We start from the raw sequence: 13,681 nt of genomic DNA on the forward strand, positions 1-13,681 counted from the left end.
ATTTATGAGGAGTTGTCCGCCATTACTGTTCTGAATGATGATATGCGAAGGCCACTCATCACTTCTCATGATCCACTGGATAGAGCCTTGGTGGGGGATGATATGTTTGGTGACACAGCGGCGTTTGAGATTGTTATATCCCGTATTTTGTACATTCGGATATGTCAATGTTACACCCCCGAAAAATTTCGCGCTACAAAATCATAGACGGCGTGGTACGAGCTCGAAAAGGAGTTAAGTCAAACAAGGATTAAGGATGAATATTGGGTGATCTAATTCTAAGAATATATACACATACGACATTTGGAGACAATATGGTGTGAATTGGTTCATAAGTTATTTAACGAAAAACCCTCGTTACAGTAAGTTAAGATGGGGCCCACACGTCGGGACCTTATAAAAGACATATGAATAGATATATCGGTAGTACATTTGATGTTGAGCATGTCATAAGAAGGATCCATAAGCCAAAAATGAGTGTAAGCCCTCCAAAAGGACAATTTAAGAAAACGTTTTCGGATGACCTGACTTGGAGGGGCAAGAACGGTATTATACGTTTGGAATTTGGGAAAACTCCCAGAAATAAAAGTTGTAGATAATTGAAATAGATTTCCAACGGCAGGTCGTGGGCCTATAGATGACATCGGGATAAGGAGATATGAACATATTAAGACAGGAGGGTCGAGTTGAACAGTAAATCCAGCCCAACCCGAATCCAATTCGGGTCAGGCCCATTACCCACGCTTTTTAATAGAAAAATTCGGTTTCTCTCCCTCATTTCAGACCAAGAGGACCTGGAAAACTCTAGAGAAAAAGATAGAGGAGAGCCTAGAGAGAAAACCAGTTTTTGACCAAAATCGGAGCCCCGAATCCCGAAGCCCATGAAGAGAAAAGTGTTCTACGTCGCGTTGCCTTCGATTTGAGCTAAAACTCAACTAAAAATAAGAGGATGGACGTGGTGGCTGTGCACTTAAGGTATGAATAAGGCTCTTTTTCATTGTTAACAAGTTTATTTAGAGTTTTAACGGATTAGAACGAAGAAAATAGCGTGATAAATTTGTTTGTTGGTATGGTTGAATTGTAGAATGGGGTTTGAAGAAAATTTTGAATGAAAACAAATGTATTTAGCTTGTAGAATGTGGAGGATGTTGTTATTGATGTTGTTAGTGTTAATTTTGACCTCTTTGCGGAAATAAAATTATTAAATAGTTATATCGCGAATTGGTTGGTTGGGAAAATTTGAAAAATAATGTGTAGGCTGTTTTACGACATATGTTGGTGTTGGAAATGATGTTAATATATTTGGTATTGTTGTTGATGTGTTGGTTGCTGAATTGTAATTCTGGGCTAGGCATATAAACAGGGGAGGTGCTGCCGAAATTTCTGTAGGCAAATGTTAATTCAAGATTGAACTCCTAAGGGCTTATGGTTAATGTTTGGTATTTGTGACCAATTGTAGATTTTGGAGAATTTGGAACTTGAATTTGGAGTAGCATAAAAAGCGGAAAAGGAATGTAAAGCTACCCCTTTTCTTCTCTTGGCATGTCTTAGGTGTACTAGATTCGGATTTGAGCCTCGTGGGTTATTCTGCTCATAGAAATGCGAGTCTGAATTTTGGTACTATTCATTCAGCACAATTGAATTATAGCCCTTAAGTTTTGTTGGAAAACTGTTCAAACATCCATAACCCGTACAGACGTGATAGGCTCGCTCTGAAACCTTCATGGATGACTCCATAGAGTCCAATGTTTGTAATTTATATCCGCCACCTCGACTTGACCCGAGGTGGGCCCACAAGTTCCGAAACTTCCTTCGTTTGTCTCACTTGAGCTATTTTTGTATGATATAAAAGTAAGACTTTCGTCTATGAATCTAAGACTCCGTTTGATTCGTTCCATAAGTCACTGGAAAGCTCCTTAATGTGAATATCCTGATGTCAGCATGTAATTCGATATAAGGAGTTTGCTATGAGTAATCTGATATAAGTATGTTGATAGAAATATCCTGACACAAGTAATCTGATATAAGTATCCGAAATAAGTATTCGGTTATAAATAATCCGTTACGAATATCCTGATAATACATTCGATTCTTTCATCGGGTTTTAATTTATGTGCACCTAGTTTCTTACTAATCCGCTCGTATATATGCTATGATCCCTTTCACTGAGTTCCGGGCTGGTATGTATCGTGCGTATGGTTCGCCGAGCCCCTTGTCTAGGGGTCGGGTTCCATGTATGTAATTTCGAAGTATGATGTGTCCGGCTCTGGGGTACTGTGGTATATGTCCGTCCCCGGTTGCCGTGTATATGGAGTATGATGTGTTCGGTTCCGGAGTACTGTGGTATATGTCCGTCTCCGATTACCGTGTACGGTTCTGGTGTACTTTGGTATATGTCCGTCCCCAGTTACTGTGTATATGGATTATGATGTGACTGGTCCCCGGGTTCTCGTGGTATATGTCCGGTTCCCGAGATACCGTGTACATGTTATGAAATCTTCTGGAGTATGGTGTGTTATGGCGCCAGAGATGGGAGTGGCGACCATGTTCCCGTGCCCTTTGCATGACTTTGATATGCATCATTTGTGATTGAAAAGTAAGTATTCTGATATTCTGGATAAGCTACTTACCTTCTGTATTTTTCTGATATACGATTTTGGCATACATGAATCTTGTGTGATGCATGATCCTGGCATGTGTGATTTATGTTTGGAAAGTAATAAATTTGGCATTCTGTTATTACCTCTTTCGCCAAGTCCCGGGCCGGTTATATTATTGTGCTGTTATATCCCGTGTTTTCACACCTTTGGAAAAATTGGAAATAATTTTGACTTGTAAGAAATAAGATTATAGTTGATTTTATTTAACATAAGAGTTGTGCATGAAAGAATATTAATGTGGAGGTGACGAGGAAGACTAAGGGCAAATTTGGAATTTTGGAAATTAGTTTCGGGAATTACAAATATGATATATAAGCCATTTGGGCTCAAAAATGAGAATGGAAAAATTGAGGCCCAAATCTTGGAGCATGGCCGGCCATGGGGTGGCCCAACCCATGGCCTTATAACATTTTCCATGTGATCAATTAACTATGGGACCATATTATATATATTATATATCATCTTCATCTTATCTTTTAGAAGACTTAAGATAAGAAGCAAGAAAGAAAAGCAAGTAAGAAAGAAGGGAAAAAAAAAGGGGGTTCGGGTTTGGCATGGAAAAATTAGCCCTCTAAAATCTTGCCTAAAAAATTATTCTCTTGTTAAATTCTCACTAATTCAAAGTCCCTTTACAACTTGGTGTAGTTGGTTTGGAGAGAGAGGCATTAAATTCATCAAAGTGACCATACACTCAAGTGAAGAAGAGTGAGGAAAAAGGTAAGAATTATTCCTTGTTCTTGTGTTATGAAGTCATGTTTGTGTTGTATTATGTAGAAATGAATTGATTGTATGTAGAAATGGAAGTTTGCAAAGTGGGAGGAGATATAGTATATGGCCGTGTGTGTATATATGTTGTATAATTATGGTGAGTTGAAATTATGTTATATTCTAGTTGTGATTGTGGTAAAATGCATATTGGGAATGAATTTAGTTGAAGTTGGTAAGGTGGTGTTTGGCCGTGTGGTTTGGAGTGTGTGGGATGGAAATGGATTAAATTTGTTTAATGTGTTAGTTGTATTATGGAATGTAGAAGCTTATGTCGTTTTAGTACGATTTTACGACATTATGTAAATGAAGTTATTAGGTTGCTAAATTATAATGATCATTGATAGATTTGGAAGTTGGAAACATTTTATGAATATGTATGCCAAAGATTAGAAGCTTTGGATGAAATATGACTTTGGCGGAAAGTTTGCATATTATGTATATCGTGTGTATAATTTAAGGAAACGGTATGAAATGCTGCTAAACTATGTCGTGGTGATCTAGATTGATGATGAATGTGAAATCATTGAGATTAGTTTGAAAGTGAAGGTTATGACATTGTATTGAAAAGATGGCTAACTAAGTTATATTGCGTTTATAGTGGTTGTTGTTGTTGATGATGTTTGTTGTTGGGTTGTTGTTGATGGTTTTGAGCCGAGTTGAATTCTCGGGGATGCTATATGTACAGGGGAGGTGCTGCCGAAATTTCGGTAGAAAAATACGAGTTAAGTTGCATTCGTAGCATCAATAACTCACAATTGGTAAATGTGACCATTTGCAGATTTTCGACGAAACGGGGAGTGAGCTTGGATAGGCGTGCAAAGCTCAAAAGGTATGTAAAGCTACCCCGATCCTTCTTTTGGCATGCCTAAGTGTATTATAATCGGATTCGGGCTTCGAAAGATTTTCTGCCCATCGGAATCCGCAATTGAAAATCTCGCTTTTTCCTTCAGTAAGATTGAGCCCTTTTGGTTTGTATTCTTGAAAATCATGCAAACTTTCCCTAAACTACTTGGAAAGCTATAGAACGTCCGTAGAACCTTTGTAGGTGACCCCATAAGTTTAAAATATGTAATTTGAGCCCACCGCCTTGCTTGTCCCGAGGTGGGCCCGCTATTCCCGATTTTGCCCTTATTGTACTCTAGTCTTACTTTCGAGCGATTTTTGAAAGAAATGTTTTGACTACCATTTTAATTACTTAACAAACATTGTTTTAAATATTCCATTAAGTCTGATAAATTGTTTTGACACTCGGAACGACTTCAGAAAGGTTATACTCTGTAATTCACTATGATATCCGAAACTCATTTATTATGATCCCTTCCGACTTCATTGGATTGGTTTGTTTTTGATATGCCTCATTGAGTCTATGGAAAAATTTATGATATTTTAACTGCATTAGTCTCTCACTACTCCATTCGTGGATGCCCCTATGTTTCCCACACTGAGCCCGGGCCAGGATATGTTGTCAAGCGTGATCCTTTGCATTGTTCGCCGTGCCTCGATGTGAGGGGGCAGGTATACGCGTACATGGGTTTGTGGACTATGTTGTGCCATGTACGCTTGTTCTGATATGATTTGCTATGGCCATCTGATATGACATATTATGTTACGGGGTTATGCCCTTATTCTGATTCTTCTGTGTTGTGGCACCAGCGTCGGGAGGGTGGCCACGTTCTGTCTGCCGAGTCCCTTGGCAGGGGCCGGATTTAATATGACATATGTTTTTGTACACACTCTGCATGTTTTGGAAATATGTATTTGATACTTTGGATTTTCTACTCACTTTTCTGTACGTTCTGTACCGGTTATGACTCTGTTTCTGTAATCCAGGCTTTACATATTCAGTACATATTTCGTACTGACCCCCTTTCTTCGGGGGCTGCGTTTTTTATGCTGCGCAGGTACAGACGACAGGTTTGCTGATCCGTCCGCTTAGGATCTTATTCTGCTATTTTGGAGCACTCTCTTATCCAGAGCCCATCTTTTGGTATAGTCTGTCACTACTGTATATATATATTCTCGTTCATGGGTATGGCGGGGCCCTGTCCCGTCATATGATTCTGTCGGTCTGTTTAGAGGTCTGTGGACATGTTTGTGGGTTGGGGTCTTTCTGTACAGATGCGGGTATATGTTGTGTTTGGGCGAACCCATTCGCCGCGGCGGCCGGTCCGCATATGTTTAAATGCTGCTTTGTTGGCCCTGTGTGGTCTTTTGTTGGTATTTTCTGTGCGCAGGGTTATTTTGGATAGTCTGTAAAACAAAGGAAACTCTGCCGAAATTTTTCTGGAAATTATCTAACTTCGAAATACAGCCTTGTCGGCTTCTGCTATATACTTGAATGCGTTGGATAAATATGGATATAGCATTTGATAAATGTGTTTGGGTGCCCAGATCGGGCACTAGTCACGACCTACGGGGTTGGGTCATGACAAAAGTGGTATCAGAGCGGTTCGTCCTCGGAATGTCTACAGACCGTGTTTAGTAGAGTCTTGTTTATCGGTGTGTTGTGCACCACACCTATAAACAGGAGGCTACAGGGCATTTAGGATACTACCCTTCTTTCTGTCTTAGATCGTGCGATAGAGCTGTGTTATCAGGATGACTCCTCTCTAACGAATTGTTACATTTGCAGTTATGCCTCCGAAAAAGGCGATAGCGGCCCAAAAGGCCAAGGCAGCAGATGTGGGAGAGACGAGTCAGGCCTAGAGGGTTACCAGGGCCCATGCACATATTGCTCCTGATATTTTGCCCCCGGCAGAGGGCTCTTCCACACCGCCACATGTAGAGGAGATTGGAGCAGCAGCAGCTGCAGGTCGAGGGGCGGCTCCACCGCCAGCTCCCAAGATTCCTGTACCTGAGCCTCCAGCTCCACGGCCAGGGACTGAGGATCAGACTATGAGAGAGGCAGTCCAGCTATTGACCAGACTTATGGCGGGACAAGTTCAGGGGCACGGATTGGGAGGTGACCGAGCATATAGGCGTGACAGTTCGAGAGCTCGTGAGTTCTTGACTTGTGGCCCTCCAGAGTTCTTCGGGACAAAGCCCAAGGAGGATCCTGAGGAGTTTATCAGGAAGATGCGGCGCACCTTACATTTGATTAATGCTTCCGCGACAGAGTCAGTCAAATTGGCTTCGTACCGATTGTATGATGTAGCGGCAAATTGGTACGAGTCATGGGAGTTATCCAGAGGCGACGGCGCTCCCCCAGCAGTTTGGGATGATTTTTCTCAGGCTTTTCTTAGCCATTTTCTGCCTCTGGAGTTACGGCGAGCCAGGGCTGACAGATTCTTATTGCTGAGACAGAGGGGCCGCAGTGTTCGAGAGTACAATATGGAGTTCGACTCATTGGCCCGATATGCACCTGCTGTGGTAGCTACTATGGTTGACAGGATGCACAAGTATATTATGGGGTTGGACCGGTATTTTATCGACAGTTGTTTGGTATTGGCCGCTCAGCCCGATATGGATATTGCCCGTATTCAGGCGCACGCCCAGGGCATGGAGGACCGGCACAGGGGTCATCAGCCCGATAGGAGTCAGGATCGGAGACAGCCCAAGAGGGCCAGATCGTCCGGGTATTCTGGAGAGTTTCGGGGCAGACAGCCTCAGCAGCCGCAGCAGCCTAGCAGATATCCATCCCAGCCGGCACAGAGCGCACATCCACAGCCTACAGGTCACAGATTTGATAGCCCAGGTTATTTAGGAGCAGGTCAGAGCTCCAGGGCTTCAGGTTCGCGGACGGATAGGGGTTCTGGTCAGACGAGGTCACCTAGGCCTCAGTGTTCTTATTGTGGCAGATACCATCCTGGGGAGTGCTACAGAGCCACCGGTGCATGTTTTTCTTGTGGCCGTCAGGGCCATTCTGTGGGAGATTTCCCGTATAAGGGTAGTTCGGGTGGTGTAGCGCAGACTACCGGATCAGCCGTCGGGTCATCATCTTCGTCAGTGGCTATGCGCCCTACAGGGCCGGGTACATCAGCACCGGCGGGTCGCGGCAGAGGTCGTGGTGGAGCTTCTGGTACTAGCGGTCCTTCGAACCGCATTTATGCTTTGTCCAGCCTCCAGGACCAGGAGGCATCGCCTAATGTCGTTACAGGTACATTATTGGTCTTCTCTCGGTCTGTGTATGCATTGATTGATCCAGGTTCGACTTTGTCATATATTTCGCCTCTTGTTGCTGGAAACATTGGTATAACGTCTGAACCTATAGAGCCATTTGAGGTAGCCACACCGATTGGGGACTTTATTGTAGCAAAACAGGTATATAAAGACTGTTCTGTAATTGTATGTGGCCGAGACACTAAGGCAGATCTGGTGGAGTTAGATATGATCGAGTTCGATGTTATTATGGGTATGGACTGGCTAGCTTCCTGTTATGCTAATGTTGACTGCCAAAATAAGGTAGTTCGTTTCCAGTTTCCTGGGGAGCCAGTTATAGAATGGGCAGGTAATACTGCATCGCCGAAAGGTAAGTTTATTTCATACCTTAAGGCGAAAAAAATGATCAGAAAGGGTTATATTTATCATCTGGTTCGGGTACAAGACTTGACAGCAGAAACGCCGACTCTTCAGTCAGTTCCCGTGGTTAATGAATTTCCAGATGTGTTCCCAGAAGAGCTTCCAGGCCTTCCTCCAGAGCGGGAGATACATTTTACTATTGATTTGCTTCCAGATACTCAGCCTATATCTATTCCCCCGTACAGAATGGCACCGGCAGAATTGAAAGAACTGAAAGAGTAGTTGAAGGATCTGTTAGAAAAAGGCTTCATCAGGCCCAGTACTTCGCCTTGGGGAGCCCCGGTATTATTTGTGCGTAAGAAACACGGGTCGCTGCGTATGTGTATCGATTATCGGCAGCTGAATAAGGTAACCATAAAGAATAAATACCACCTCTCCAGAATTGATGATTTGTTTGATCAGTTGCAGGGCGCCAAATATTTTTCGAAGATAGACCTTCGGTCAGGCTATCACCAGGTACGGGTACGAGAGGCCGATATTCCTAAGACAGCATTCCGGACCAGATATGGGCACTATGAATTCAGAGTTATGTCTTTTTGGGCTGACTAATGCTCCTGCGGTATTCATGGATTTAATGAACCGGGTATTCAGGCCATTCTTGGATATGTTCGTAATTGTATTCATCGATGACATTTTGGTTTATTCTCGGTCCGAGGAAGAACACGCAGATCATTTGAGATCGGTACTCGGGGTGCTTCAACATCAGAAATTATATGCAAAATTTTCTAAATGTGAATTCTGGCTGGCTTCAGTGGCATTCTTGGGACATATTATTGTAGCTGATGGTGTCCGGGTGGACACACAGAAGATTGAGGCCGTGAAGAATTGGCCTAGACCCACGACGCCCACAGAGGTACGTAGTTTTCTGGGATTAGCAGGCTATTACAGAAGATTTTTGAAAAAGTTTGCTTCGATTTCAGCGCCTTTGACAAGGCTAACTCAGAAGGGAGCCAAGTTCCAGTGGACTGATGCTTGTGAACGAAGCTTCCAGTTGCTGAAAGAGAAGCTGACTACAGCTCCAGTTCTGACTCTTCCCGAGGGACCAGACGGGTATGTTATTTATTGTGATGCTTCTGGTGTGGGGTTAGGCTGTGTATTGATGCAGCACGGTAGAGTTATAGCTTATGCTTCCCGACAGCTGAAAAAGCACGAAAATAATTATCCTACTCACGATCTGGAGCTTGCAGCGGTGATTCATGCCCTGAAGATATGGAGACATTATTTATATGGCGTTCATGTGGATATCTATACATATCATAAGAGTCTCCAGTATATTTTTAAGCAGAAGGAGCTTAATTTGCGGCAGCGGAGGTGGTTGGAACTCCTAAAAGACTATGATGTGGATATTCTGTATCATCCGGGCAAGGCTAATGTTGTTGCAGATGCGCTCAGCCGGAAATCTATGGGCAGCTTGGCAGACTTACAGCCAGACAGGAGAGAGATAGTATGTGATATTCATCAGTTGGATAATCTTGGGGTTTGTCTGGCCGATTATGGAGGTACGCGGATTTCTGTCCGAGGGGTTTCTGAATCATCTATTAAGGAAGATATCAGGCGGCATCAATATGAAGATCCTGTTTTAGCTCGGTACAGAGACACAGCCCATGAAAAGGAAAAGACTCCGTTCGAGTTTACACCAGACGGAACCTTACTATACAGAGGCAGGTTGTGTGTACCTGATATTGCGGGGCTACGGCAGCAGGTTATGGGCGAGGCACACTATGCTCGCTATTCTGTTCATCCTGGGTCTACGAAGATGTACCATGATCTTAGATGCCTATACTGGTGGGATGGTATGAAACGGGATATCGCAGAGTTCGTCGCTCAGTGCCCAAATTGTCAGCAGGTCAAGATTGAACATCAGAAACCGGGTGGACTGTTGCAGGAAATGGAAATTCCGACGTGGAAGTGGGAGATCATTAATATGGACTTCATTACAGGTTTGCCTCGCACTCCATGGAAGTATGATTCCATCTGGGTTATTGTTGATAGGCTGACAAAATCAGCCCATTTTCTCCCCGTCAGAACTACTTACTCCGCTGAGGATTATGCCAGGCTTTATATAAAAGAAATTGTGCGACTTCATGGAGTTCCTATATCTATTATCACTGACAGAGGTGCCCAGTTCACCGCGAACTTCTGGAGATCTTTTCAGGAAGGATTAGGGACTCAGCTGAGTCTGAGCACAACTTTTCATCCTCAGAGTGACGGACAGGCCGAGCGCACTATCCAGACGCTTGAAGATATGTTGCGGGCCTGTGTTATTGATTTCAGAGGTAGCTGGGAGGATCACTTTCCATTGATTGAATTTGCTTATAATAACAGCTACCATTCCAGCATCCAGATGGCTCCGTACGAGGCTTTATATGGTAGGAAATGCAGGTCACCTATCGGCTGGTTTGATATTGGCGAGACAGAGTTAATCGGCCCAGAGATGATCCAGCAGGCAGTTGATAAGGTGAAACTTATCCGGGAGCGGCTATTGGCAGCCTAGAGTTGACAGAAATCATACGCTGATAAACGGCGTCGTCCTTTGGAATTCCAGGTTGGTGATTGGGTATTTCTGAAGGTATCGCCCATGAAAGGCGTAATGCGGTTCGGCAGAAAGGGTAAGCTTAGTCCGCGTTATATTGGGCTTTATCTGATTGTGCGGAAAATTGGAAATGTCGCCTATGAGTTAGATCTGCCATCTGATTTGGAAGCGGTACATCCGGAATTCCATGTATCTATGCTCCGTAAATGCATTGGTGATCCCTCCAGAATATTTCCTGCGGATGACATTCAGGTGACGGAGCAGTTATCGTACGAGGAGCAGCCCGTAGCCATTTTGGACCGCCAGGTAAGAAAGCTCCGGAACAAAGTTGTAGCCTCTGTTAAGGTGCTGTGGCGGAACAATAATAGGGAGGAAATGACTTGGGAGGCCGAAGAGGAGATGAAGAAGAAATATCCTCGTTTGTTCCCTATGCCCACAGGTAATCTCGAATCTTTGTTTAATTCCATTTCAAAAACGAATGTGATGTCTATAAACAGAAACTCCCCCGAAGTATTTTCAAACCCTATAAGATTAATTTAACATTCGAGGACGAATGTTCTATAGGGGGGGGGGGGGGGGGAGGATGTTATATCCCGTGTTTTCACACCTTTGGAAAAATTGGAAATAATTTTGACTTGTAAGAAATAAGGTTATAGTTGATTTTATTTAACATAAGAGTTGTGCATGAAAGAATATTAATGTGGAGGTGTCGAGGAAGACTAAGGGCAAATTTGGAATTTTGGAAATTAGTTTCGGGAATTACAAATATGATATATAAGCCATTTGGGCTCAAAAATGAGAATGGAAAAATTGAGGCCCAAATCTTGGAGCATGGCCGGCCATGGGGTGGCCCAACCCATGGCCGGCCATGGGGTGGCCCAACCCATGGCCTTATAACATTTTCCATGTGATCAATTAACTATGGGACCATATTATATATATTATATATCATCTTCATCTTATCTTTTAGAAGACTTAAGATAAGAAGCAAGAAAGAAAAGCAAGTAAGAAAGAAGGGAAAAAAAAGGGGGTTCGGGTTTGGCATGGAAAAATTAGCCCTCTAAAATCTTGCCTCAAAAATTATTCTCTTGTTAAATTCTCACTAATTCAAAGTCCCTTTACAACTTGGTGTAGTTGGTTTGGAGAGAGAGGCATTAAATTCATTAAAGTGACCATACACTCAAGTGAAGAAGAGTGAGGAAAAAGGTAAGAATTATTCCTTGTTCTTGTGTTATGAAGTCATGTTTGTGTTGTATTATGTAGAAATGAATTGATTGTATGTAGAAATGGAAGTTTGCAAAGTGGGTAGGAGATATAGTATATGGCCGTGTGTGTATATATGTTGTATAATTATGGTGAGTTGAAATTATGTTATATTCTAGTTGTGATTGTGGTAAAATGCATATTGGGAATGAATTTAGTTGAAGTTGGTAAGGTGGTGTTTGGCCGTGTGGTTTGGAGTGTGTGGGATGGAAATGGATTAAATTTGTTTAATGTGTTAGTTGTGTTATGGAATGTAGAAGCTTATGTCGTTTTAGTACGATTTTACGACATTATGTAAATGAAGTTATTAGGTTGCTAAATTATAATGATCATTGATAGATTTGGAAGTTGGAAACATTTTATGAATATGTATGCCAAAGATTAGAAGCTTTGGATGAAATATGACTTTGGCGGAAAGTTTGCATATTATGTATATCGTGTGTATAATTTAAGGAAACGATATGAAATGCTGCTAAACTATGTCGTGGTGATCTAGATTGATGATGAATGTGAAATCATTGAGATTAGTTTGAAAGTGAAGGTTATGACATTGTATTGAAAAGATGGCTAACTAAGTTATATTGCGTTTATAGTGGTTGTTGTTGTTGATGATGTTTGTTGTTGGGTTGTTGTTGATGGTTTTGAGCCGAGTTGAATTCTCGGGGATGCTATATGTACAGGGGAGGTGCTGCCGAAATTTCGGTAGACAAATACGAGTTAAGTTGCATTCGTAGCATCAATAACTCACAATTGGTAAATGTGACCATTTGCAGATTTTCGACGAAACGGGGAGTGAGCTTGGATAGGCGTGCAAAGCTCAAAAGGTATGTAAAGCTACCCGATCCTTCTTTTGGCATGCCTAAGTGTATTATAATCGGATTCGGGCTTCGAAAGATTTTCTGCCCATCGGAATCCGCAATTGAAAATCTCGCTTTTTCCTTCAGTAAGATTGAGCCCTTTTGGTTTGTATTCTTGAAAATCATGCAAACTTTCCCTAAACTACTTGGAAAGCTATAGAACGTCCGTAGAACCTTTGTAGGTGACCCCATAAGTTTAAAATATGTAATTTGAGCCCACCGCCTTGCTTGTCCCGAGGTGGGCCCGCTATTCCCGATTTTGCCCTTATTGTACTCTAGTCTTACTTTCGAGCGATTTTTGAAAGAAATGTTTGACTACCATTCTAATTACTTAACAAACATTGTTTTAAATATTCCATTAAGTCTGATAAATTGTTTTGACACTCGGAACGACTTCAGAAAGGTTATACTCTGTAATTCACTATGATATCCGAAACTCATTTATTATGATCCCTTCCGACTTCATTGGATTGGTTTGTTTTTGATATGCCTCATTGAGTCTATGGAAAAATTTATGATATTTTAACTGCATTAGTCTCTCACTACTCCATTCGTGGATGCCCCAATGTTTCCCACACTGAGCCCGGGCCAGGATATGTTGTCAAGCGTGATCCTTTGCATTGTTCGCCGTGCCTCGATGTGAGGGGGCAGGTATACGCGTACATGGGTTTGTGGAGTATGTTGTGCCATGTACGCTTGTTCTGATATGATTTGCTATGGCCATCTGATATGACATATTATGTTACGGGGTTATGCCCCTATTCTGATTCTTCTGTGTTGTGGCACCAGCGTCGGGAGGGTGGCCACGTTCTGTCTGCCGAGTCCCTTGGCAGGGGCCGGATTTAATATGACATATGTTTCTGTACACACTCTGCATGTTTTGGAAATATGTATTTGATACTTTGGATTTTCTACTCACTTTTCTGTACGTTCTGTACCAGTTATGATTCTGTTTCTGTAATCCAGGCTTTACATATTCAGTACATATTTCGTACTGACCCCCTTTCTTCGGGGGCTGCGTTTTTATGCCGCGCAGGTACAGACGACAGGTTTGCTGATCCGTCCGCTTAGGATCTTATTCT

This window comes from Lycium barbarum, chromosome 5, assembly GCF_019175385.1.
Source record: "Lycium barbarum isolate Lr01 chromosome 5, ASM1917538v2, whole genome shotgun sequence".
Taxonomy (NCBI): domain Eukaryota; kingdom Viridiplantae; phylum Streptophyta; class Magnoliopsida; order Solanales; family Solanaceae; genus Lycium; species Lycium barbarum.